Source organism: Myotis yumanensis, unplaced genomic scaffold, assembly GCF_028538775.1.
Source record: "Myotis yumanensis isolate MYYU_CA2020_CCGP unplaced genomic scaffold, mMyoYum1.0.hap1 SCAF_33, whole genome shotgun sequence".
Lineage (NCBI taxonomy): Eukaryota > Metazoa > Chordata > Mammalia > Chiroptera > Vespertilionidae > Myotis > Myotis yumanensis.
This window is the reverse complement of record NW_027223784.1, coordinates 175,533-181,676: the sequence shown is the minus strand read 5'-3', so window position 1 is coordinate 181,676 and position 6,144 is coordinate 175,533. Positions and strand designations below refer to the sequence as shown.

The following is a 6,144-nucleotide window of genomic DNA, read 5'->3' as shown; positions in this document are numbered from 1 at the left end:
TCAGTAAACTTCCCAGAGGTGGGGAAGAAAAAAATCACACAAGCACAGAGGGTCCCAAACAAGGTGAACTCGAAAAGACCCACGCCAAGACACATCATAATTACCGTGGCAAATGTTCAGGATAAAGAGAGAATCTTAAAGGCTGCAAGAGAGAGATGGAAAGTTACATTTAAGGGATCTCCCATTAGATTATCAAATGATTTCTCAAGAGAAACACATCAGGCCAGAAAAGAATAAACAGAAATTTACAAAGTGATGCAAAGCAAAGGACTGAATCCAAGAATACTCTATCCAGCAAGGCTATCATTCAAAGTTGAAGGGGAAATAAGAAGCTTCACAGACAAAAAAAGGCTAAGGGAGTTTATCACCACCAAGCCAGCAATGCAAGAAATGCTAAAGGGACTGGTGTAAAAAGAAGAAATAAAAAGCTCAGAAAGAAAACAGCCACAGAAAAAAAGAAATGGCTATTAAGAAGACCTTTCAATAAAAACTTTAAACGGAAACGGACTAAATGCTCCAACCAAAGACATCGAGTGGCAGAATTGATAAAAAAAAACATGACCCATACATTTGTGTCTACAAGAGACCCACCTCAGAAGAAGGGACTCACAGAGACTGAAAGTGGAGGGATGGAAAAATGTCTTTCAGGCAAAGGAAAATGAAAAAAAAGCTGGGGTAGCAATACTTATATCGAACAAAATAGACCTCAAAGTGAAGGCCAGAACTAGAGATAAGGAAGGCCACTTCATAATACTAAAGGGATCATTAAAACAAAAAGATATAACCCTGATAAACATATATGTACCCAATGCAGGAGCATCCAAATATATATATATATATATATATATATATATATATATATATATATATATATATATATATATATATCTCCTGGAAGATATCAAAGGAGAAATGGACAACAATACAATCATAGTAGGGGAATTTAATACACCACTGACATCACCTGATAAATCCTCTAGACAAACAATCAGCAAAGAAACAACTATCCTAAATGACTCACTAGATCAGATGGACTGAATTGACATCTTCAGAACACTTCACCCCAAAGCCACAGAATATATAAAAAAATGGGCAAAGGACCTAAATAGAAACCTTTCAAAATAGGACATTTAGAAAGCCAAGAGACATATGAAAACATGCTCAAAGTCACTAATAATCCAAGATATGCAAATCAAAACAATAATGAGGTACCATCTCACAGCTGTCAGAATGGCTATCATCAACAAATCTACAAACGACAAGTGCTGGAGAGGATGTGGAGAAAAAGGAACACTCGTACATGGCTGGTGGGATTGCAGACTGGTGCAGCCACTATGGAAGACAGTATGGAGTTTCCTCAAAAAACTAAAAATGGAACTCCCATTTGACCCCGTGATCTCACTTCTAGGAATATATCTCAAGAAACCAGAAACAACAATTAGAAAGGATATATGCACCCCTATGTCCATAGCAGCACAATTCACCATAGCTAAGATCTGGAAACAGCCTAAGTGCCCATCAGTAGATGAATGGATTTGAAAACCTTGGTACATCTACACGATGGAATACTATGCTGCTGTAAAAAAGAAGGAACTCTTACCATTTGCAAGGGCAAGGATGGAACTGGAGAGCATTATGCTAAGTGAAATAAGCCAGTCAATGAAGGAAAAACACCACATGATCTCACTCACTGATGGATAATAAGACCATTATAAACTTAAAAAATAATAAGACTATTGGCTCATGAAAGAGTGCATTCATTCATTCTTTTAAAAACATAATGAGATCTTAATGTTTCTAAATAATACATATAGTTATTAAAAAAGAAAGAGAACTGTGCTAGCTTTGGCAGCACATATACTAAAACTGGAACAATACAGAGGAGACTAGCATGGCCTCTGTGCAAGGATGACATGCATATTCGTGAATCATTCCATATTTTTTATATGAAATGCTGAAAGGTATTCTTTAAGAAGAGGAAGAAGAAGGAAAGTTAAAGATAATAATTATGAGCAACAAATATGTACCTATCAACAAGTGAATCTAAAACTCAAGTGAATTGCCGAAACCGGATTTTGCTCAGTGGATAGAGCTTCGGCCTGCGGACTGAGGGGTCCCGGGTCCGATTCCGGTCAAGGGCATGTACCTGGGTTGCGGGCACATCCCCAGTGGGAGATGTGCAGGAGGCAGCTTACGATGTTTCTCACTCATCGATGTTTCTAACTCTCTATCTCTCTCCCTTCCTCTCTGTAAAAAAGCAATAAAATATATTTTTTAAAAAAAGGAATAAAAAAAAATAAAAATCAAGTGAATAAAAAAATCTGATCATCAGAGTAAACTGGTGAATATAATAGAATTGGGCATAGAGAGGGAGTGGACTGACAATTCTTGTGGGGGTAAAGGAATATGGGGGGTGTGGGGGGCGTGGGAAGAGACTGGACAAAAATCGTACACCTATGGATGAGGACAGTGGGGTGGTAAGGGCAGAGGGTGAGGTGGGAACTGGGTGGAGGAGAGCTATGGGGGAAAAAGAGGAACCACTGTAATAATCTGAACAATAAAGATTAAAAAAATAAATGAAGCAGTGTGTTACTTCTTCATGGCATGCTGCCCTGTTTCCAGTTAGCGAGGGTAAACAATTTACATATTCTCCTTGGAAAACCTAAATGGAGAAAAGGATTGGGGAACCTCCACCAAGGCTGCAAAACAATTGTTGACCTCCTTCCTGTGACATTTTGTATGTCCTCAACCTTGAAAGGAATAGTATAAGTAGGGAAAAAATTGCATACAGAATGATATAAAAGTTTGAGGAAGTCTAAATGTAGGCATCCTTTTGCTTATTTAAATGACATCAGCACTTTCTGAAGTGGTTACACTAAGATTGAAACAGAGATTACCACTTAAACTGAACCAGTTAGCTTTCCTGACTACACTTCTGAATGGAGTGAACAAAAGTGCCCCTAGATTGTGATACGTATTTTTTTGGAGAACTACTCATGCTGTTTCTCTCCAACTCTTGGACATTTAATGTACCACAAAGTGTATGATCACCCAAACTATGACATATCTTGAATCCTCAGTATTTTTATTAGTGAATATAAACAAACATCATGAATGGGAAAGGTTTTTAAAAACTCACCTGTTGGACTGTTGAGTGTATAGTTATCAACAAGACTTCCAACTTCAATTTTAAAAATTACCCCAATAATGTGTGGTTTTTAACATTATTTTTATTGAAACAGTGTATGTGAAATTAATTGAATATTTTGGAAGCTGGGAACTCAACTTTTTAAGGATTTTAAAATCTAGCCTGTCAGATTGCGCGTTGTGGGGAGGAACAAATCATGGATGGTATGGCTCAGTGAGCCCCTTTTTCATTGCCAGCTGGTATGCTCCTGGATTGGTGAAATACTTAATAAAGCCATTTGGACGCCAAATTTACTCAGCTTAATTTTTCCACTGTAGGTTTGTATTGATAACGTATTATGGTGCAGAGAAATACAACAAGACAAACAATACAAAACTTCCCAGCATGAAGTAGATCACTTTATATACAATCCCATGGGGAAGTGGACTAGAAAGGAAGATTAAATGAGAAGAAGGAACAGCATAAAAGTCCTGACCGTGACAAAGAGCTCCTTCTTGTATTTCTAAACGGATATTCGGGGTATCAAAACCCTAAGCTATTTACATACTTTTAGATATATATATTTTTGTTGATTTCACAGAGGAAGGGAGAGGGAGAAAGAGTTAGAACCATCAATGGTGAGAGAGAATCATTGCTTGGTAATCCCCACATCTACCACCCAAGATATCTACTGGGCTAAGAGCCCACAACATGGGCAAGTCCCCGCCTGGGAATTGGACCCTGACCTCCTGGTTCACAGGTCGAAACTCATCCACTGAGCCAAGCAGACCAGGCTTTGGCTCTTCTTTATTCAGAGTCTTCCCTTTGACACTCGTGTGCTCCAGCTGCCCTATATCTAGCCTGCCTGAGTGCTGTGCAGATTGGTGGACTCTGGGGTACATTCTAGTAGTAAGGAACCTCCTATGTGTGCCTTACTCTCCCCGCTTGCTTTCTGATGGCCTAGAGACCCCGCCCACAGGGCCTTCATGTACATGATCCCTGTGCACCAGCAGTCACCTCCTATCCAGGTCCCTTCTGTGCCCATCTTCACAGATGCGGTCTCTATCAGAACAGGCGCTTTCTAATCCTCATTGCCTTGACACTATGCTTTTCTGAATATTTTGATGGAAAAGTCCAGATTCCAATAAAGAATTCTGCTGGATTTCTCAGTTGTGGTCTCTAGAACAAATAAAGCGTCAAGTGCAGGACACTCTGTTTTAGAGGCAACATGCAGCAATGAGTTTTCCTTTGTTTTGTCTTAATATGGTGGGTTTTTAAAATTGATTCTTTAGAGAGAGGTGAATGGAGAGAGACAGACACAGAAGCATGCATTCATGTGAGAGAGAAACAATGTTGGTGGCCTGGGGAAGGAACCTGCAACCTGGACATGTGACCAGGCCAGAAATCAAATCGGTGAACTTTTTGGTGCACGGGAACCTGCCCAGCCACACTGCCAGGGTGCATGGACTTTTATCTTTCCTCCTTATCTTGCATCTGGTGGTTAATAATCACTATCAATGCTAATAGCAGTGGGCGATTCCAGAAGAGGACATGCTGTCAAGTGCTTTACATAAGTTAGCCCCACAGCAGAATCTTCCCACAAGGTAATGGGACATGATCTCTATGTGGGGAGGAATTAACTGCCAGGCCACAGGATGTTTTGCCTATGCCCTTCCTCCCCCCGAACCTGACAATTTTTATGCTTTTCCTCAAATTCCAGAGGTTCTGATTCCCATTCTGGACACTCTTCCCTGTCAAGGTGGGGATGGGAAGACAAGGTGCATGTCAGACAGACGGACAGGGAGAGGGAGAGGGAATAGGAGAGAGAGAGGAAAAGAAAGAGAGCATTTGCTGTAAGAGATATACATTTTCTGACCCTTGTTCTCTTATCCTCTTTTTTGGGGGGGTGGGGAGCTCACTGTTACAGAAACTTCAGCATTTTCTCTTCCCACTAGAAGAAGCAGAGTGTGCCTGGCCAGTGTGGCACAGTAGGCCTATGCACCAATAGGACATAGTTCAATTCTCAGTTGGACCAGGGGCCAGAGTTTACCCCTGGATCCCCAGGTGGATGTGCAGGAGACAGCCAACCAATGGATTTGTCTCATTATTGATGTTTTATCCATCTCTCCCTCTCCCTTCCTCTCTGATCTTATTAAGAAATATACTTAAGAAATGGAAAAATGAGCTCCTACACTGATGGGCCAAGCTAAAAGAGTGGAAGGTAGAAGAAAAAGAAAGGAATGGCAATAAAAAGAGAACAAAGGGCCAGTTGCTGTATGTGACAAGCTAGGAAGCTGCTGACACCCAGCAGAGAGCAGCAAGCACGTGAGTGGCTGGCACTGAATGAGAGGCAGTAGAAGGAGAAAAAGAAGGACTGACTTCCTCACATTTAGGGAGACATACAGGCAAATGGAGCCCTGCTCCTGGGCCTGGATGTGCGGCCTTCTCCCTAGTGCACCTCTGGCAGGACACTCAGTGAGCGAACTGAGACAGCCGAGGGCCAGAATGCAGTGGCAGGTGGGCAGGGAGCCTGTTCCTTGCTGGGCAGCTAACTGTCCATTGACTATGGGATCCAAGAGCACACTAGGACATCTCCCTTTCACTTGGTTGTATTGCCCCTCAGGGTGGCCCTCCATACCCCCATCTCCCCGGTGTGACCTTCACCTGTGTCCACTTAAGTGCTCTCTGGGAACTGGCTTGGGTTGTCCACTCTTCAGACCCGGGGCCTGTCACTGGCTCAGCGTTGCTTTACCACCTCCTTGATTGATGGGAAGGAGGATCACGAGGGGAAACTCTTCTAACATTAGACCATCCTCCACAAAAGGATGTCTTATTCTTAGGACGGGACACAGAACAAAGCAGAGGTTTATGCCAGCTTAGTATTTTGCTGAAAAGAATGTAAATGTATTTACAGGCCACAAGAACTTGAATTCAAGAAGGGGCTGGATGCAGTGAATGACAGGCATGGACATGTGAGGCCATGGCTCTGGCTCCCTGGCAGGCTGATGTCCCTTTCA

At 41.9% G+C, this 6,144-nt stretch overlaps 1 non-coding gene across 1 annotated transcript; it reads left to right on the top strand.

Annotated features, from left to right (window-relative positions):
* Nucleotides 1–1,836: 1,836 nt before the first annotated feature.
* Nucleotides 1,837–1,943, top strand: LOC139000824 (U6 spliceosomal RNA). Its single transcript, XR_011469725.1, has one exon. It is a non-coding gene; the product is annotated as a U6 spliceosomal RNA (small nuclear RNA).
* The last annotated feature ends 4,201 nt before the right edge of the window (nt 1,944–6,144 follow it).